At 40.1% G+C, this 22,598-nt stretch overlaps 1 protein-coding gene across 2 annotated transcripts in view; it reads right to left on the bottom strand.

Moving 5' to 3' along the window:
* The window catches only part of ATXN1 (ataxin 1), a 461,092-nt gene that overhangs the window by 178,538 nt on the left and 259,956 nt on the right, over positions 1 to 22,598 (bottom strand). For both annotated transcript variants that reach the window (XM_017887085.1, XM_017887086.1), the window contains one exon: positions 6,218 to 6,355. The gene's annotated coding sequence lies outside the window, so the exon portion shown is untranslated. The remainder of the gene's footprint in view (positions 1 to 6,217; positions 6,356 to 22,598) is intronic.

Here is a 22,598-nt window from a genome sequence, read left to right as displayed (position 1 = left end):
AATTGATGGGTGCTGACGAGTTGATGGGTGCAGCACACCAACATGGCACAAGTATACATATGTAACAAACCTGCACGTTATGCACATGTACCCTAGAACTTAAAGTATAATAAAATAAAATAAAATAAAATAAAATAAAATAAAATAAAATAAAAATCTAAAATGGGCCAGGTGTAGCGGCTCATGCCTATAATCCCAGCACTTTGGGAAGCCGAGGTGGGCAGATCACTTGAGCTCAAGAGTTTTGAGACCAGCCTAGCCAACGTGATGAAACCTTGTCTCTATGAAAAACACAAAAATTACGCCTGTAATCCCAGCTACTTGGGAGGCTGAGGCAGGAGAATCACTTGAACCCAGAAGGCAGAGGTTGCAGTGAGCTGAGATCATGCCACTGCATGCCAACCTGGGCGACACAGCAAGAGACTTTGTCTGAAAAAAAAAAAAAAAAAAAAAGATCTAAAATGATCCTGAAGAAAATGGTGGCCTGGTGACCATGTGCTACAAATCCTCATGGTATGTTTTTGTCAGTGTTCAAACAATTTCTGATGGAAAGAAAGCTCTGGCTCTGAGCTCTCACATGCCCAGACACAGAAATAGTACACAAAAGACTATTCCTAGTCTCTTCTCAAAGCCTCCTTTGTCTTCTCTAAATACACACATAGATTGGGTTGAAATTCTACCTCTGTTTGAAGGCTCAATTTAGATGTCTTCCCTGAAATTCCAGCGCTGATGACTCTTACTCATCGTCCCTTTCGTACACCTGATTCCGCCACCAAGTTCATCCTCCCATAGCACCTTCCTAGAGTCTCAAACGGCGGTAAGTACAGATTACTCAGCACTGGATCCCTGATGGACTCCAGAACATCTTGGCACACAACAGTCTGTTAATAAATATCATGTATTGAGTGAACTCTAAACTTAAAGAGAACACAAAAGCATTTTACCTCAGCACTATTCAGTTACAAAGCAGCCTGACCAGGCTGTTGATGTTTTCCTCCCTGCATGGAACGCGAAGGTTGTAAAAGATCCATGAACTTTTTTCCTTCCACAACGTCTGAGTGTTCTTTGCATTTTCCTCATCCTGTCCAAGATGCTGAGAGAAGGAGCTGAGTACTTGAGGAAGAAGGCGCCGAGGGGAAAGGGTGTGCCTGGGATGGGCACACTTTGTCAGCTGCCTCAGGAGGTAGCTCTGACACCACTTCTTAGAAGCAGTGACTCCTGCAAAGACCCTGCCAAAGGTGCCAATCCCAAATAACACACCAGGGGCAATGGCCAGGAACTAGCAAAGCTGTCAATCAGAAGCCATTTGAGGAAGTCTGAGGAAGAGAGAGAAATGGGTGAAAGAGAAAACTCTAGAAGACTTGAAGCGATTCCCAGCGCACTTGGATGGAATAAGCTCAGTCAGACCCTCTCTGCCTTTACAATCTGCAGGTCAATTTGTAGGACCATTACAAGCAAGGATTTAAGAAAAAGGAGATTGTTCTCCCTCACTTGTCTAACAGTGGTAGAATCTCCCCTTCTCTCCTGACCCTCTTACCTACTTCAGATTTTTTTTATGATAGTGCTGGAGAATTTGGTATCACAGATGGCAAATCTAAAAGGTACAAATTGACAGACACAGAAGGAAATTCCCAGATTGCTTTTATTAGAGAGTGTGTGTGTGCAATTCTCTTACTCCGGAGATTCAGAGTAAGAGAAATTCAGCTCCCATTTTTTAAGACTTATACAGACAGCATAATGCTGTTTACACAGGTACAGAGGTATTTATTTTAGTCTCTCCATTTTTTCCTAGGAATAATGTAATGCCTGCACTCAGAGCAGTTATTCTGAAAAGGGACTACACAGACACAGAGAATTCCAGAAACCTTTATTATTGCTGTCCTCAAAAGCTAAATAGCACAATGCCTCCCTAAGAAAGCTTTTGTGAACTTCCCATCACACACCACAGAGACATTAAATGGGTTTCATTTGTACCAGCACACCATTTTTTCATTCTAAGGTGTGCACTGGAATGAAGTGCTATTCAGTCAGCCCCTTTCTAGGGAGATACAGCACTTCGGGCCCGGTCCTACTTTGAAAAGAAACATGAACGTAAGTAGTGATGAAATGATGTGATGATAAGAGACAAAACCACCGCCGTTCACAGAAAGCCAGGGCAGGATGCTCACAAACAAGTGACAAAGCAAACCACTCAAATGGAAAGGAGAGGAAATACACACAGTGCAGACTTTAAAAAAAAGTATTAGAAAATCCCCAAACTCTACTGATAGGTCTAGAAAACTTTTTTTTTTTTTAAACACAAATTGTTCCCTCCTCACATTTCTTTATACATATCAAGTATCCACTTCTAAGGAAAAGAAAATAGTCTAGACTCTCCATCTCTTCCCCACACCCTTAAACTGCTGTCAGATTCAAGCAATCTCATCAGAACAGCATGTATGTTCCTTTTCCTAATGGCTCAGGCCCACACATGAGAGGCCTAGGGACACACTTACTCTATCCTTAGACATTCATTCAATGAATATTTACTGACTGCCCATTATGGGAGCAAGCAGTATTTTAGGTACTATTCATTCACCAGGGAAGAATAAGAATAAGAATAAGAATAAGGAGTAAGAATAAGAATAATAATACCATCCCTCCTTTTGCAGAGCTTGCAGACTAGTTGAGGAGACTGATGATTAACAAATAAATATATAATATGTAAGATGCTTAAAAGAAAAAACACAGAAGGCTAGAGGACTGAGAGGGATGTGGTGGATGCTATTTTATGTAGATCAGGGAAGGCTGCTTTGATAAGATAACTCAAGAATTCTTACTTAAGGAAGCAGAGAAGCTTAGGAATGAAATATGGATCTCTCTCCTTGCTTAGACTCTAACCAATATTTGAGCACAGAGGTGGTTAGTTTTAGAAAACTCAAGTTCAAAAATGGCTCCTGTTTATTTTCAAAAGGACCAATGAGTATGGACCCTAAATTTAAACAGCTAAAGCTATAGTCTAAGGATGGTCTCAAAGAAATACCTTTGAATTGTCATATGGTGCCTAGGAGGGTCTTGTGGAAAGGGTTTCATAGTAGTGAAAGATGTAATAACTCTTGTTTTCTTTTAACCCTAAGACTGTGCTCAATGTTTTAAAAACAGTTGTAAACGAGGTAGTGCCAAATCATTGATTTTTAGGAACCCAAGAAGGTAAAATAAAGGTTCAATCGGGCTCATCTAAAGCTGATACTTTATGTAACATAAGACACTTCCTGCAGAGAACCACCACTGCAAGTGATTTAACTGAATTTTCTCAAGTTGTCCATCATAAAATGAATCCCCGTGGTGAAGAGGGCCCAAGGTTATATAGCTAACAATAGCACTGTGCATAAAATCCAGGTCTGCTAACTCGGAGTTCAGTGTCAGCACCATTCTCTTCTTGTACAAGATCCCCCATCTTAGAGCCAGTCTGAAACATCTTCAGGGGCAAAGGCCATCTGCTGGCAAGTGGTGGCAGATTTGAGAGGCAGTTAATGGGACATGCAGAGGAATGAATGCAAGGAGGAACATCTGCAGGAACTGCTGAGCATGGGAACCAGTACTTCCAATGGCTGCTGTGATTATCACTCACACATTTATACACCCACTCCCAGACCCTGTCCATGTGCAAACACGCATTCTTTGAAAATCGCCTGCCTTCTCCACTGCAACAACTCTCCATGGCACAGGCTTTGGGGTACGCAGGACACTAAACCCAGGGAAGATAGAAAACCATTGTTGTGAACATGTGCCCAGATAATGAAAGGTTACCAACATCACAGTTTACTAAGAAAACGAGGAACTCCCACTGCCCCTACCAAGCAAACGTGGTTTTGAAAAGAAAGTACTTAGCATGCAGAAAAAGTTCACTAGAATTTGGTATTTTCTTGCTCTTCAACACACTCCATTTACAGAAGGATTTTAAAATTACTTCAAGTCTGCCATGTGGCATCTTAAAGTGTACACTTCAGAAGTTCTTTGAAAACCTCACTTAATCTTTGAGGTCTGACAGGGTGTCACACGAACAGTTCAAAGCAACGGTTAAAACAACAACAAAAAAACCCCACTAGATTTGAAACAAAAGCTATCTTGATTATGGTAACTGCACGAGTTATTTAAATAGAGCCTGAAACCTAAAGCAGTTTTACATAAGACACTTGTTTCCTAGGATAAAAATGCTTTAAACAATACCACCAGAAGTGCATTCTAACAGTTACCTGATTGGGAAAATGATTTCCAGTAAAACGCAATGTAACTGGAGTACCCAAATCTAACATGGCCCACAATTATTCCTTGATAGTGACAGAAACTTTTACAATAAGGTTTTTTTTAAAAAATAAATAAATAAATAAGTAAAATAGTGCTTTCACAATGCTCTGCCCCTTACAGGGACCCTAAACCAAGATGCTGATTGCTTAGTAAAAAGGTAGTATGGGCTGGGGACGGTGGCTCACACCTGTAATCAAAATATTTTAGGAGGCAGAGGCAGGAGGATCACTTGAGCTCAGGAGTTCAAGACCAGCCTGAAAAACATGGTGAAACTCTGTCTCTACCAAAAATACAAAAAATTAGCCAGGCATGGTGGTGTGCACCTGTGGTCCCAGCTACTCTGAAGGCTGAGGTGGGAGGGTCGCTTGAGCTTGGGATGCAGAGGTTGCAGTGAATCGAGATCACTCCATTGCACTCCAGCCTGGGTGACAGAGTAAGACACCATCTCAATTAAAAAACAAAAAACAAAAAATTGAAAATAAGGTAGTATGGAGCAATACACAGACTTGCAAAATATTGCTTTATGGGGGGGTTTGCGACTTGCCCAAGGTTGCCAAGGTACTTGATCTCAACAGTAGGAATAGGATTCAGGTCAGTTGATTCCAGGTTGACTGATTTCCACTAGACCCAACGTGTACAGAATGGAAACACAAGGAAGCTTCAGTGTCTCCCGTTGTCTGCTTTCAATGAAGCACTGGGAAAATTTGCATTTAATAAGCTCATATTATTACTAAATTATTTAACCCTGAGGATATGCCATGGATACATATGCATATTTTAATACAAATGTTTAGAAATCTATGAAACAAAAAATATTAGGAACTATTTTTTTCCATGTCAATACTTTTCTCCCTGATATATGCTGCACTTTGCTCTTTACGAATCTTGTAGGCAACTGCAAAAAAAATAGGTAATACATGCTCAAAAAAGTTTTCTGGCCGAGTTCACAAGAAGCTGGAAATCTAAAAATATATATATAGATATATACACATACATAAATAAGAATATACATATATATTGCAGAAATATTCATATGTATTTATATACACACAAAAACAACAAAAATTTAGAAGAAATTGGCTTGTCATTTCCCAAAATTTGAAGAGAGTATCCTCTCATCCTCAAAGGTGTTCATAGGCCATCCTGAGTTTCATGTAGCTATATTCTTTCCTGGTCAAAATCTCCTAACTTTATTTTGTGACACAGTCCAGCAACAAGGTAAACTCTCCAGAAAGTAGCAGGGCTGAGCACCCTTGCATTATTTCCTAGTGGAAGGGCTCCCTGAAGTCACACTATGTCATCTCTTCCATTTCCTGATACTAAAACTTGTCATGCAAGTTGGCCATCAGGTGACATGTGGGAACAAACTTTTCTAGTCTCAAAATCCCAAGCCAGTAACCTGATCAAAACCAGTAAATCAGCTCATTTTGAATAAGAGAAGTACCACACATAACTGCTTATAACTTGCATACCTCAAGATTTTAAAAGCCAGAGAGAAAAATGTCATTTTCATCAACTGCAGAAGAATAATTGCTGGATGGAAACTCTGATTGCTAATCCTTAGCCTGGAGAATTTTACCCCCTACTCACCAACCTAAAAGAATTGCAATAGCCCAGTTTAAAGGGGCTGCTCTAAATCTGATACTATTTGGCTGAACCAGTAGAAAAGGGGTTCCTACAATGAAAGAATCACTGTATTCTATCCTTTTATTCCTGAAGTAGATAGTTTGCAGCATGCCATAGAAGCTGAGAGAAAGGCAAGTTCCAGCAAATACAAACAGGACGTCTTCCCTTAAAAAAAGAAACTAATTGGACGATCACCTAGAGCTCATGCTAATACCCCTTCAACACCTGGCTCAGTTACATCAAGTGATTCATGAATCCTGACCAGGCAAGCCACTACAGATATTGTTCTTGGTTGTTAACTTACAACATTCACTGCGTACTGTTCACAGGTAGCCTCAGCCTATACTTCACCATGGAGACTTCCCACAGGCGCTGGAGGGCTCCTGAGGGCTCTTGGGCTCAGGCGTGGTCTTTCTTCCTTTCACAGAGAAGTGAGAAATACCTAGCATGGAAATAGAACAGAAGAAAAAGAAAAAGGTAAATGAATCATCAAATCACTTGTTATCTCAACAAATAAAGTCTCACGACCAATTAGACAAATTGATACTTCACCAAAGATCATTTTCTTAAAAAAGAAGTTCAATGTTCTTGCTCTTTTCCCAAAAAGAACACAGCACGGTACAGCCAGACTCTCCTCACCCCAAAGTTGAAGCCATTTCTGGGAGATTTCAGACACAATCTTAGCTGAGATGCAAACTTGCAAAAAAGCTTCAAAACAGGCCACTTGGCTTTACTCTTCTGCAAAAGGAGCCAAGGACTAGCACCTTCTACCACTGTCATACCTTACTGGGTCATGGAGAAGATCAAGAAGATCATTCTTGCAAAGCACACACAGTTCCCGAGAAGAAATCCACTATGTAAATGCAAAGCGTTACTGGTGGTCATAAGCCTGTTCCTGAGCCCTGGAGCCAGAATACAAAAGTCAGCACTGGCGAGGCACCAATCATCAGCTATCCCTGGAGCATCCAAACGTCTGTATGCCCTACTGTGCTGAGTTTCAGGAAAGAAAAGGAACAGAAACGAATAATCTGGAATCTCTGGGAAAAATAAAGTGAAGGCATCAAGCAGGAAGCTAAGAGAAAGAGTGTAAGGTGGGCAGGAGGGCACATGCAGGAGCGTGGTTATTTGGTACACGGCTCCCTCAGATTGCTGGTTTGCGGCGTTTTGTGCACTGAATGTTTGCGACGCTGTGAAATTTTCCACTTGGCTGTCTGCCATTTCCGCCCACCGAAGACAACACTTACACCCACCAAAGTAGCACAGCGAGGCCCTGATGGAAAAGGATTGGATAACTTTTTGTTTATTTGCTGTTGCTTTTAATGAAAAGACTTATTCATATCCTGATCATTAATATTTTCCACACCTGGATTTCTTGATTTTTCCTCCCCTTTTAAGGGTGACTGAGGAACAGCTTCTCCTAGAACGATACTATCAACTTATTTTGCCTTGTGTACTTTTGAGAAGCACACTTGAGGCACAGGAACTTATATTAGCAGCTTTGGGGATGACGAGAAACAGAATTTAAGTGCTACACTAGAATCTTGTCTGCTTCCCAAATACATCATCTACAAAGGCCAGTCATGTTTTTCCTTTCAAATCATGAGCACGCACAGAAAAAACAGAGTTGTAGTATTAGCATTGTGGGTGTCATTAATACCATTTCTCAGGAAAAAAAAGAGTGGTCCCTCATCTCTAAAAAAAAAAGACAAGAATGAATAATAACAAATCGTAGATTTGGAATTGGTAACACACTGACAAGTATACTTCCAAATAAAGAACTAATAAAAAATGGAGAGACAAAATTAGGGCAGAAGAGAGAAAGGAGGTGTCTGTTACATATAATTAACCATCACTTTCATAATGAATACAGTTTACCAAGTGCTTTCTCATTAATTAAATCATTCACTTGATACAATTTTACTTGGTACTTGCTATATTCACCAGGCTCTGTGTTTGACGGGGGAATACATGGTAAACAAAATAGCTCAGGATCCTGCACCCAAGGAGCTCACTGCCTCAAGAGGAACAGACATTAAATAATTATATGAGTTTTAGTGGATGCATAAAATTTGAAAGCTGGATAGGCAGTATGAAGGAAAAATGAACATTGTAATTTGCAGTCATGATGGGGGTACCTCACTTAGAAGAAGGGTCTCAGGAAGGCTTCTCTTACAAAACTAACATTCAAGCAGGAAAGTCAAAAATGAGTAGAAGTTAGCCAGGCACCAGGTTTCCAGGTAGAGGAAACAGTCTGTGCATTATATGAACTGATCTAGTGAGGTACAACTGTTTTCTGTGATTTCACTCCTTTTTATTTTGCCATTTCAACTGAGTCCCCTTGAAAAAGAAATGAGTGACACAACTGTTCTCCATACCTTGAAATAAGAGATGATTCATCTTTCTGACTGCTAGGCCATCAGAGCAACACACACCTTCTCTGTGATTAATTTCTGTGAGAGGAACACCCCTGATGCAGGTGTTATTCTTGATGTGATGGCAAATAATGACCCTGCTCTCTAATGCACCCCAAGTCACTCCATCATCACAGTGAACTAAAAGGAAGCTCTCTTGTTGACACCTGCGTGCCACAGCTGAAGTTAAGAAACCCTCCCCCAAAAAGGACTGAAAACAGATCACATTACTTGTAGACTTCTGAAAAACATCTTAAGTACCTTGGATCAGGTACTAAATTTCTGGCTGCCCCTTGATGATTACAATATTTTTATTATTTCTCTTTTGAACTTAAACAGCTTTTATGCCCACCGTTAACAGTGTTCTGTCAGCCCTCTCTCTTGGTTCTTGGTTCAGTGATCTGTTTACTTACCCACATGAGCCGCAAGCAAGGTGCAAAGAAATTAAAAGCAGTGGAAATGTCAGTTCATCTGAAGTGTTTTCTTCTTCCCTATCATCCCAGATCTGGCTCAACTTAATTCTTCCACTAAGGAAAATCAGTAGTTTGCTTTCTTCATCCTACAACATTAAAGCATCATCCAACAGGCTCATTCATGTTCTCCCCATGAATGGAGTAAGTCTGAAAGCCTGTCTGAAACAAATATGCCAAACTTCTATTTGAGTCTCTTTCCATTTAAAATACCCAAGATAAAATGTAATTTACTCTACAGGCTTCTCATACAAACAAAAATATTAACAATATTCCACATTCAAAGTCTCAGAGTACAAACCTTCACTTTGACCTGGCAACTTTGACTCACTCAGAAAGGAGAGAGAGAACAAGAAAAAGCACTTCCTTAAGCCAAGCTGTCCAATATCTGGCCATCGGACCTGGGAAATGACGCCGGGCTGTCAGTTTCATCCTCTGCCTAGAGGAGAAAATGACACAATGCCAATTTCTCCTTCCCCAGACTGCCCACAGCACTTACAGTCTGTACCACACATTCTGACCCAAGGTCCTTTTCAGTTCAGCACTTTGTTATACTGTCTTTTTATACTCCACTGGATTTATTTAAGTCTTGAAGGCTCAAAAAGTTTCTAAGCTCCCTGATGAAAGAAACCTGGACAAATGCCCTTCTTTTGCAACCTCCTAATAGCGTCTAGTGGAAGAGCCTGGATTTAAATTAAATGATCCATATCCAAAACCTGTTCTAGGACTTAACCCTTACGCCAAAAGAATCACCAGTCTACAGCTATACGTTAAGCCCATTTCACCTTTCTCTGTCCTCCAGGGACTTGAAACTCTGATGATGCCTGTCATCATCATGTGTCAGCCCTCCACAAACTCGAAAAAAATTAAATTACAACTTAGCCTTTATATTCGGTTCTTCCAATCCATTACATTTTTAGTCACTAGTGGATTTTGAACAGTTGTCATCTCCTTTCAAGATTTACAAACTCCCCCATTTCCTCGTCACCAGCAGCTTACATCCTTAGTTCTCATAGCTTCTCAAAGTCACTATTAAGGAAACCTTCATGGCATGAGAGGGGAGATGCAGACCTCTGAGGCAGTGATACTCAAACTTGAAGCAGCATCAGAAATGGCTGGAGAAGGCCAGGTGCAGTGACTTATGCCTGTAATCCCGGCACTTTGGGAGGCTGAGGCAGGAAAATGGCTTGAGCTCAGCAGTTCAAGGCTGCAATGTGCTATGATCACGCCACTGCACCCCAGCCTGGGCGGAAGAATAAGACTCCGACTCAAAAAAAGAAAAGAAAGGAATAGAAATGGCTAGAGGGTCTTGTTAAATCAGACAATGCTAGGACCCATCTGTGGGATTTCTGATTCAGTAGGCTTGGGGTGGAGTCAGATAACTTGTATTTCTGACAAGTTCCCAGGTGATGCTCGTCCAGGGACCACACTTTGAGAACCACTTCTCTAAGGTTAAACGTTTCTGTCAATTACAGGGCCAGAGAGATGCTGAGGATCTTTTGAGTATATTTAATCACCATATGATAGCTACATTGAAACCAATGATACCTGTCTATTTCAAAGAAGCGATAAATGACTGAAAAAAAAAAAAACCCAAAAAACCAAACAACAAAAACTTCACACACTATATAACCCAGGTTATTACACTGTGTGTGGCCTCTCTACTTGGGCTCTTAATCCACTCTCCTCCTACTGGCTCCAGATCCTGCTGGGGTCAACTCTGCCCGCAACTTCCCTTCAGTCTTTTTCCTTTCTACTGGAAATTTCACACACTCCAAGCATACTCAGTCACTGCTATTCCTAAAAGACCTTATCCATACCCTAATACGGTCCCAAATGGCTGTCCCCTCTCTCCTGTTTACCAACAAACAGTTGTACTACACATTCAATGCCAGTATTTCACTACCTATATCTTAAAACTCTGGAGCTTGATTTCCACCACTTTTCTCTGTGTTAGTAACCTTCCTTCTCCTCCAAAGGTCACGAATGTTCCTGCCTTCTAAATGCAGTGACCTTTGCTGAGTCCCCCTCTTAACTTCTCTAACAATGTCTGATACAGTTCACCAGTAATAGTTCCTTCCATTTTCTTTTCCTTTTATTTAGTAGACTAGCATTTTTGCCTGAACAGCATCTTTTCTGGAATGATCTCTCCCCTTGGCTGTTATCTGGGCTGGGATGACTTCACACGTTGGCCCGGAAGATGGACATATGACCCAGGTCTGGACAATCGTAATACAGCAACCCTCTAGCCACAGTGACTGGTCTAGGGGTAGGCATGTACCCAAGGCAAGCCAATCAAAGGCCTCTCTCAGACTACCTGGAACTAAGAGGAGCAACACACTCTTTCCTAGTGAGACCATGGGAGCATGATCCTACTAACAGCTGGTTTCTTTATCCACCTCTTAAGGAAAGTCCACTGGAGAAGGCAGCTTCCCAGTAGAGAGCAAAGCTGAAAGACAGAAAATCTGAGTCCTGATGATGGTAAAGTCCCTTGGATTCAGCCATGCCAAAAGTTAAGACTGATCCCTGAATTTTTTTTTTTTTTTTTTTGGGTGAGATGAAGTCTTGCTCTGTCACCCAGACAGAGCAGTGGCACGATCTTGCTCACTGCAAACTCTGACTCCTGGGTTCAAGCAATTCTGCCTCAGCCTCCCGAGTACCTAGGATTATAGGCATGTGCCACCACACCTGGCTAATTGTTGTTGTTGTTGTTTTTGTTTTTTTGTGATTTTTTTTTGAGATGGAGTTTCGCTCTTGTTGCCCAGGCTGGAGTGCAATGGCGCAATCTCAGTTCACTGCGAACCTCCACCTCCCGGGTTCAAGTGATTCTCCTGTCTCAGCCTCCTGAGTAGCTAGGAGTGCAGGAACCCGCCACTACACCCAGCTAATTTTTGGTATTTTTAGTAGAGATGGGGTTTCACCATGTTGGCCAGGCTGGTCTTGAACTCCTGGCCTCAAGTGATCTACCCGCCTTGGCCTCCCAAAGTGCTGGGATTACAGGCATGAGCCATGGCGCCTGGCCTGATCCCTGGAATTTTTAGTTATATTATGATAGACCAAATTCTTATGTAGCCCACAAGATTGCCATGCCCCCTGGCAGACACACACCTCTTCCCAGTTAGTCAATGGTACAGTAATCAAGGTTCTGCTGTTGTGAAGGGATTTTGCAAATATAAGTGAGGTCCAAAATCAACCGACCTTAAAATAGAGAGATTATCTTGGTGAGCCTGATCTAATTAAGAGAACCCTAAAAGGCATGGGGCTGTACCAGGAATGAGATTCAAAGTGAGAGAGGACATGCTGATGGAGGAGGCAAGTCATGTGGCAAGGAACTGAAGGTGGATGCCAGGACCTGACAGTGGCCCCCATCTCACAGCCAGCAATGGAACAGGGACCTCGGTCCTACGAGACCACAAGAAACTACATACAAAAAACCATGTGAGCTTGAAAAAGGACCATGAGCTCCAGATGATAAGGCAGCCCTGTTGACACCTCAATTTCAGTCTTATGAAACTCTGAACAGATAATTCAAGTAAGCTATGCCTGGACTTTGGACGTCCAGAAACTGAGATAATAAATAGGTGTTGTTTAAGTCATTATATTTGTAATTTATCATACAGCAATAGAAAACCAATCCACATATAATACAATAAATTCCTTTTTTTGCTTGAATCACTTTGAGTTTCATTTGTCTATTGCAACTAAAGTAAACAAATATTCTTAATTTCTCTGAGAGAGTACTTTCTTGGGTTCCTTATATTACTCCTTATAGCCCCTCTTCAGTTTTTTGCTCTCCCTGTTCTTTCTAACCCTACGGGACAGATTTCCTAAGGCTATCTGCTCAGTTCTCTTTACTTTCTATAATGATTTCCTTCTACTGTTTATCATTCTTAAATCTGTATCCTGGTCCCTGGTATCTCCTCCTACAAACTCCTGGATATATGCAGTGGAAATAAATTATGTTTATTTCAAAATTTCCCAGTCCCTTGCTCCAAATCCAGCTCCTCCTCTTTAATTTCTGATGGAAGCTGACAGTATCATCATCTTCTCCTCTTTCTCCCACATTCCATCGGTTTTCAAGTCCTACCAATTCTGCACCCTTTCTATCTTCACCACCCCATGCTAGTTCAGACTGAGTTCCTCTCACAGCAGCCTGCTCATTGGTCTTCTTATCAATGCTCTCTCTCTAAACCATTTGAGTCATCCCTGTTGGATCGAACTTCCTAAAGTAAACATTATATAACACAACTTCCCCATGCCATCCATACCTTCATTGGTTCCTACAGCTTACTGAACATCTTTGAAATTCTTTATTTGATGTTGAAGATCTTCACAATCTGGCCCCAGCATGCTTTTCCAACTTCATTTCTACTGCTCCCTCATGCACACTGCAGCAGCCACAGTGAGCTTCCCACTTCCTCTATGAGAGCCCGCATTTCTACTCCACGTGTCAAAATGTAAGCCAGACCTCCCAAGACCAGCTCAAATCCCACTTTTTCTATGACTCTTTCTTTTATCCTCTTATTCTACAACTTTCTCAATCAGAAGGTTTTTGTTGTTGTTGTTGTTTTGTTTTCGCAGGTGAACGCCTATGGTTTAAAAATTCCTTTTCCTTGTGTTAGTAACCATTTTATTCCTTATCCTAAAATAGGTGTCATTTCCCCAAGTGGAATGTGGTAACTTCCGTAAAGGTAGGGTTTCTGTCTGTCTTCTTTTTGTAAGCTTCATAGTGCTTTTGTAAATGACAACTCTTTGCTCAATATTCGTTAACGATTGGTAACATGGCATTATATTGCATTATACTCGAAGATGTTATATGTCTTTGAGTCTCTGTCCTCCATGGTTATCAAATGGAAGAACACCCTTTTGGGTGACTTGGAGAAAAATCATCACATAAGCTTCTAAGGAAACTCCCCAGTCCATCAGTGAAATGTTCCACAAGAGCCTCTTTTCTCAACTCAGGACTAAAGCTAACTCTTTGTATTTTCTTTCTGAGGAATAAAGAGAAGCTGCCAGGGCTGCTAGCAATTGCAGAGTTCAGAAATGCTTCCTCTGAATGAGCACACTCAGCCCAGCAGGGTGCAGAGCCCTGTCTCCACCCTGCCCACCAAGGAGCTTACGTGGCAGGCAAGCTGGGCCAAAAACACCCCTTTCCCAGGGAGAGGCATCTCCAGTGCAGGGCTGGACTGAGGGTCCAGTTAGACCTCAAGAAGAGTTGGATGGAGGTCAGCATGGGAGGCAGGCCAAAACTCAAGGTATTCTGAAGAACATGATTTATTCAAAACATATGTGTTCCCCGTTCCGTCAACATTTCATCATTTATGTGAGTTATCCATTGTAAAATTTCTTACAAACTGGCTGTCCTTGGATACCTAGCATGCACTCAGAGTATTCTCTGTGTATATTAACTGGTTTGTGTTTAAGGAATGAAATCCAAAATTAGTATCTGCCTAAAGAACACATTATCACAGAGATAAATACGCTGGAAAAATGTCTATCCTCAAAAGTTTTTTAAAAAATTACAGTTCATGTTGATCCATGCCACTGTTTCTTATCATTAGCACGGCTTATCACATAAAGGTAAGGATTTATTCACACACAGACTCTGCTGGTGCGTGTATTTGTATGCAGGTTACATCTTAAGGATGTAGTGCAAAGTTTGCTATGAAATATAATTATACATGGGAGAAAAGTATGTCTGCATATCAAGAATAAAATGAAAATAAAATGTAAGTTGAACATAGAGATGATAAATAGCCAATCTGTGCTCAGCAGCTGTAGAATGACGTCTCAGGAAATTAGTATTTTAAAGACAAGATGTCATGTGCTCCTATTGACAACTTATTCCTGGCCTTATTTGTTCAACACACAGGTCCTTCAGGGATTGTTGTAGCACAACAGAAAGAACAGTGGGCCAGAAGACAGGGAGGTCTGGGTCTAGAAGCCGGGAGACTCCACAACCCCTGAGTTACACATCCCCTTTCTGGTTGCCATGAGTCATCACACACCTTCTGCCCAGAGGAGAGTTTTATTCATGCCTGCTTGAAAAGGTCAGTGTTTAGGTGTTGCAGAAGTGCTTGGTGAAAATGGGGAAGGTGGAGACACAGCCTGTGCCTCATGCTTTGATAATTTCTGAAGCATTTGTAAATCATGAGCAGCTAAGCTCTGCAAGATGCTAATGTGTGCAGTACAGTCCTCTGACTTTAAGTCTCTTTCAGTTCCTGCTCTATTTGCCCCTTTTTAATAACACAATTAGTAAAAGTTCTAAAAAAGAAATAGCTAAATATTTTCCTCTCATTCTCTTTTTGCCATAATATTGGGAGTTATATAATAGTATCTTCAAGTATTTCATTTGGCCTGACTTCACAAAGTACCAAACAGGGAGTGAAGACAAAATGAAGAGACAGAATCCACGTATGCATCTCCCAACTTCTGTCCTTTTGAACAGACACAAGTAACAGAAGTCACCAAAAGTATTAAAAACACGATCTTGGAAGCATCCTATCAAAGCCACAACTTCCTTTTCTTTTTATGAAATATTACCATGCAAAATTACATGGCTACAGCTGGGACATCAAATTATGCTTTAAAAAATGAGTATTGGGGCTGGGCGTGGTGGCTCATGCCTGTAATCCCAGTACTTTGGGAGGCCAAGGCAGGCGGATCATTTGAGGTCAAGAGTTCAAGACTAGCCTGGCCAACATGGTGAAACCCTGTCTCTACTAAAAATACAAAAATGAGCCAGGTATGGTGGCAGGCACCTGTAGTCCCAGCTACTCATGAGGCTGAGGCAGGAGAATCGCTTGAACCCAGGAAGCGGAGGTTGCAGTGAGCCGAGATTACGCCACTGCACTCCAGCCTGGGTGACAGAGTAAGACTCTCTCTCTCTCTCAAAAAAAAGTTAGTATTGGTATATTAGTAAAAGTCATTCAAAGCTCAAAAACAACAGAATTATCTTCCAAAATTCAAAATCAGTGCCAGATTTAACTACTTAACTTTTGCATAACGTTTGCCCCCACAGAACTTTCCATAATAATATTACGTCAACTGCACTCATTTTCTTTTTGGTCTACTTGTTTTACTAAATTAAAAGCCAACAGATAACAACAACTCCATACTTTAAACTCCTCTTTTAATACTATTCCGAGTAACTGCCTCCTTGTTTAAATATTACAATTTTCTGACGCAATCAGAACAAAAGTATTGCAAGACAAAGGTGCTATTGAAAACTTCTCTTTTTCTGGAGGAGGCTTCATAAAAGCATTCTAGCCTAAAACTGGGATTTCAACGGTCTCAACTGTGAATACCATGTAGCAGAAATGCCACTTGGCATTATATCTACGGATTACCTGTTGAAACACCAAAGACAGGTATACTTTGATGTGGGTTACGTAGGGCCAGGTAAGTAACAAGAAATACAATTATTCTTTCTTTCTATGAATGTGGCGCTGAAGATTTGATACCATATTTGGAGCACAGATCCATCATGTGGAGGGATGGGGAAACACAAGAGAGGGGTGCTGAGTGTGACCACATGCCCACACGCCTGTCTGAGCCCGCTAGAAGTCACACTGCATTATGAAGGACTCTGTATTCCACTTGCTGCAACATTTCCAATGCAAATAAAGGAAAATATCAACTACTATTTTATGAGTAAAGGACGCTGGCAAGATGCAGCCGTAGTGTGTCTTAAGAGTCCTGAAACTCAGTTAAAATACCTGATGACCGCGTTTCATTAAAAACCCCAAGGAATTTCTTTACACCATGAGCATTCTACAAGTTTCCTACCTCTCTTTAAAACTAAATATTTAAAACTCTTTAGAATTAGCAATATCTGTGTGTCACCTGGCTCTAGGACACACATTCTGGGGGAAGAGCATATCCCCATTTCTATTAGTAGAAAGAATAACAGGATTTCTCCCCTCCTCCTTCATCTTGCAGATTTAGGGGTTTATCCTAGTATCATGGCTCAGGGGATTCTCACACTTACAACTCCTAACATATCAAAAAAGGAGAAAATCTCTCTTCACTCCTTAATTGTTTTGTCGAATAAGCTCTCAAAAGTTCATTTTGTTACCTTTTCAGGCAAAATAAGAGGCCTTTTACAAAAATTCTATTGCTAAAACAATGGAATTCTCCCGGGAATGACTTCGTTATGGAAATGAAGTGACAGCTTCTTTTATCTAGCCAGGCAGAAAGTCTGCATTTATAAAAGGCATTCAGAGCACTCAAGTGTTGTGTGTGGGAGGACAGAAAATGCTATTTTTAATTCAGATTGCAGCATTCCTCCCATCCAGGTCTTTCAGTATAATCATAATCATAATAAGACTGATCTAAAAAAAAAAAAAAAAAAAAAAAAATTCCCATTCCTGCTGACCCCAGCAGAAAAAGAGAGAAAAAAAGAAAGAAAGAAAATTAAGAAAATGATTAATACAGCTTCCTTCCACCTTTAGACCATTCTGTAGGGTTGGAGATCCACCTTCGAGGCAATCAGAGCAAACTATCCATTATCCAGAGTTAAAAGCACTTAAACTCTGCTAGTAACGGCATCACGTCTTCTCACACAAATTTACATTTTTGTTCGTGTGGCTTTCACTCTCCTAAGTTTGCAGGAATTGCCTGTGCCTGCTGGGAAACGCTGTGCGAGTTCCTCCATCTGTTTCCAAGACTTAACATTCCTTGGTGACAGTGCAATGGATGAGTCTAGCCTAGTGGCACGGCCATGCTGGGAACTTGACTTCTAATGTCAATCACTGGAAAGTACTTCTAGTAAGGAAGAGGTGCCCAAGCTTCTATTTGAGTTAGCACAGACCTTTCCAGGTCAGGTGTAGAATCTGGAGTGATGAATGGAAGTGCTGGAAAGGAAATGAAGACCAGTGTAGGTGTCTCTTTGCAGAAGTTGGACATTGGAGGAAAAAACAGAATAAGACGAAAATAGAATCACAAAGGGTAAAATGACTGGTTTAAAGCTACACATGCAGGATTAGAGAAGAGATGGGGTCTAAGGGGTATTTTTTAATGAAGATAAAATTCACATAATACAAAATTCAGCATTTTAACTATTTTTAAAGTGTGTAAGTCAGTGGCTTTTACTCCATCCACATGTTGAACAACCATCATCACTATCTAAATCCAGAAGATTGTCATCACACCCCTTACCCATGAAACAGTCACTCCCTGTCCCCCACTCCTCTCAGCTCCTGGCAAGGACTAATCTATTTTCTGTCTCTAAGGAGTTGCCTATTCTGGATGTTGTGTATAAACTGAATCATACAAGATGTGGCCTTTTGTGTCTGGCTTCTTTCTCTTGGTATAAAGTTTTCAAGGCTCATTCATGTTGTGACATGTACCAGTACTTCATTCTTGTTTTAGTTCAATAATACTCTATTGTTGGCTATACCACATTTTGTTATTTATTCATCAGTTGATGAACATTTGGGATGATTCCATATTTGGGCTACTATGAATCATGCTGCTATGAACATTCACGTACATGTTTTTGTTTGAATACTTGTTTGCAAATTTCTTAAGTGCATACCTAAGAGCAGAACTGCTGAGTCATGTGGTAATTCTGTATTTAGCTATTTGAGGACCTGTCAAATTGCTTTCTATAGTGACTGCATCATACTACATTCCCACCAGCCAGGTAGGAAGATTCCCATTTTTTCCACATCCTTGTCAACACTTGTTATTTTCTTTTTTTAAAAAAATTATGGCCATGATAATGGGTGACCATAATAAAGTGGTATCTCATTGTGGTTTTGGTTTGCATTCCCCTAAACACTAATGATATTGGACATCTTTTCATAAGCTTATTGGCTATTTATATATCTTCTTTGGAGACATCTCTATTCAATGCCTTTGTCCATTTTTAAACTGGGTTGTTTGTCTTTTTCTTTTTGAGTTGTAAGAGTTCTTCATATATTCCAGAAACTAGACCCTTATGAGATACTGATTTGCAAATATTTTCTCCCATTCTGTGGGCTGTCTTTTGACTTTCTTGATAGTGTCCTTTGGCTCACAAAAGCTTTGATGCTGATGAAGTCCAATGTATCTATTTTTTTCTTTTGTTGTTTGTGCTTTTGGTGTCATATCTAAGAATCCATTGCCAAATCCATGGTCATGAAGATTTACTCCTGTTTTCATGTAAAAGTTTTATAGTTTCAGTTCCTACATTTAGGGTATTGATCCATTGTAGTTCATTTTTGTATATGGTGTGAGGTAAGCATTCAACATCTTTCTTTGGCATGTGTCCCCTGTGACTTTTTCCATTGTCTCAGCACCATTTGTTGAAAAGGGTAAGAGAGATTTTGAGTATGAAGTGATTTTAGTCTTTTCTCCTGAAAAAAGAAAACTTTAAAATATATATTATTTTAAAATTAATTTTCTGGCTTTTGGTTACACTATGACTGTATTCAGCCAGTATTTAAATGTTTTACCTCATTCCACATTTTAAAGATGCAGCAAGTTTTCCAGAATGATGACCAACCAGAGCCATGATACTGAGCTTTCAGGGAAGCCAGCCACCTTTTGAGGTGGTGCTTTCGCAAGAACTAATTTCCAAAAGCAACAGTAGCTTGAAATTGCTGACTTTCCTATTCTTTGAGTTGCATTTGCTTCTGTGTTTGTGCCCCTCTAGTGAAGAGCCCCTGTCTTCAGATATCCATAGACCTCTGTTCTCTTTCCAACCCCAACACCCACACATTAAGATTGGCTTTTTGGAGAAAACTTAATAAACGAATTCATACCAAATTGTGTATAACCAAGAGAAATAATACACTTTTAGCATGATAGCTAAGACTCTGTTTATTTTAAGCAAAAAGAATACAGTGTAGGTTGTAGAATTCTGGCTATCATCAGTTCAGCCAATGCAAGGAGTGAAAACTTTTAAATTCCCCTAACGCATCCGTTCTCCAACTTGGCTACACATTGTGATCATGCAGGGAGATTTAGAAAGTACAAATGTCTGGGTTCCACCCACAGAGATCCTTACTTAACTGGTCTGGGGTACACCTCAGGCAACAGAATTTTGGAAAGCTCCCCAAGTGATTCTACTAGGCAGCCAAGGTGGAGAGTCACTGCCCTGAAGTCAGCAGAGGTTGCTACCTACTCCTCCCACAAAGATGGCTCCTCTCATCACCTTGCACCATTTGCAAGCAATTAGGGATGTACATTTACATGTTTTTAAAAGTCTTATAATTTCTGATTAAAACTAACAAAACTTGAATTTCTTTTATCAGTTATCATTCACTCTTCTCAACAACCCTGTAAAAGTAGGTTTATTGTTCCCATATGACAGACGAGGAAACAAACTCTGAGAGATTAATTAAGGACAGTCCTAGATCACAGAACTTGGAAGTGGCAGAAAAATGATTTTAATACAATGCTTTCAACCCCACAGTCTGTATCATTATAATCTCCCAGTAATTTCAAAAGGGCCAGCCGCTGTGAGTGTGGGCATATAATCTGGTTGCATCGTCATTGTGGCACCCATCTTGGAGAATGGGATGAGGTGATATCAACTCACTGAAGAGAATAGCGGGCACTACCTCGATCGGTTACAATTTACCTTTTTTTCTCTATATTGTATGTATGTGGGTGTGTAAGTGTATGTAAGTGTATGTCCACCTAAGGAAAGTGGACCTCAAGGGTATATCTGAATTGAGAAAAATATGGCCCAACTACAAGACTGTACCTGGGTAGGGTTTTCAGAGATGGCACAGGTGTAGTAATTCTTTCCAAGATGTGATAAGACTGGTAAAAGGTCATGAAATACCTTAATTATGATAAAAAATAACAAACATTGAGGAAACTACCAATTCATTCATTTATGGATTCATCTAATGCCTATATATAGATTACAAAGTTCAATCAGTAGTGAGTGACAAGACTGAAGAATGTCAGGCAAAAATCTCCAATACTTAAATATTCAGGTTCTTATAATAGACAAGACACAATTTCCACATAATATCATCTTGTCTGCCAGTGCATGGGGCACATTAACAAGCCTTGACACAATAGTAGAACAAATCAGAATTAGTAAAACGTATTGTTAATGATGCAGAAATTGGGAAGTGAGTTTCATGTCACTTTTTTCTCTTATTTCAAATTGGTGCACTCAAACAAATGTGTGGGTTTGTGCATGCATGTGAGCGTGCACATATGCATGCATGCACACGTGCATACACACACTCACACACAAGGCTTGAGAGAAGACTCTATTTTAGTTCGGTCATTCTTCACAGGTCTAACAACTTACCTTTCCTTAAAACAAGGAAAGGAGGGCTGTCATGTTATTATTCTGTTTCCATTATTATGCCATAAGGAAACTGGAAGAATTCTTTATTTTTAAAATATTTTTAAATTTTACTTTAAGTTCTGGGATACATGTGCAGAATATGCAGGTTTGTTACATAGGTGTGTATGTGCCATTGTGGTTTGCTGCACCTATCAACCCATCATCTAGGTTTTAAGCCCTCATGCATTAGGTATTTGTCCTTCCCCTTCCCCCCTACTCACCAATAGGCCCTGGTGTGTGATGTTCCCCTCCCTGTGTCCATGTGTTCTCATTATTCAACTCCTACTATGAGTGAGAACATGCGGTGTTTGGTTTTCTGCTCCTGTGTTAGTTTGCTGAGAATGATGGCTTCCAGCTTCATCCATGTCCCTGTAAAGGATATGAACTCATTCTTTTTCATGGCTGCATAGTATTCCATGGTATATATGTACCACATTTTCTTTATCCAGTCTATCATTGATGGGCATTTGGGTTGGTTCCCAGTCTTTGCTATTGTAAATACTGCTGCAATAAACATATGTGTGCATGTGTCTTTATAGTAGAATGATTTATAATCCTTTGGGTATATACCCAGTAATGGGATCGCTGAGTCAAATGGTATTTCTGGTTCTAGACCCTTGAAGAGTCGCCACACTGTCTTCCACGATGGTTGAACTAATTTACAGTCCCATCAACAGCGTAAAAGCATTCCCATTTCTCTATAGCCTCGCCAACATCTATTGGGAAACTGGAAGAATTCTATACAGTAGATTTAGGAGCTGCAAAGGAGTAAGGATTTGCTGAAGATTTTCGTAGGCAAGTATTAGAAGTTGGTTAGACGAGAAAAGTTTTCGCAAGTGGGAGTTGTACCTCCTTGTCTCCTAATTGTAGTGAATCTGTCAACTTTCTTTTCAGTGTATTAAGACTTTACTCTTCAAAATCATTCTCAGTATGCTCTGAATTGCTATACTTTTAAGTTAACTACTTCTCAAAGTGCTGTTTAAAAACTGACATCTTCAACCACATTTCAGGCTTAGAATCTATCTAAATTTGCAAAGTCTCATTGGTTCTTATGAAAGTGCTACTTTAAAAAATACACTTGACAGCCAATCTCTTGAAAATGATTTGTGCAGAAATTGTGTTCAAATTACTTTATATCAAGACATTTAAGAGAAAATGTGGTTTTCTTTGTAATAGGCTAAAAATAATGATATCCTTTATCTTCAACTGAACATGTACATATGTTGTATAAGCTGTTGCATTTAAACAAATTGAAAAACAGTAGGATTCTGGCTATAGTCCATAAAGAAACAAAACTTGCCCAGAATATCATTTTAAGCATTAAAAAATACAATTAACTGCTATTTCCCACAAAGTTCAATGCTACATACAGAATCGGAATTGTCAACCAGGTCCAAAGCATCAAATTATAAAACCTAATGTCTCAAAAATAAACAAGAAAACTCAGAAAAAATAATTATTACAGTCCAATTGCACACAAAGAAAAGTGAGAATAAAAGGCAAGCT

Source organism: Rhinopithecus bieti, unplaced genomic scaffold (assembly GCF_001698545.2).
Source record: "Rhinopithecus bieti isolate Rb0 unplaced genomic scaffold, ASM169854v2 scaffold_16601, whole genome shotgun sequence".
NCBI lineage: Eukaryota > Metazoa > Chordata > Mammalia > Primates > Cercopithecidae > Rhinopithecus > Rhinopithecus bieti.
This window is presented reverse-complemented; position numbering and strand designations above follow the sequence as displayed.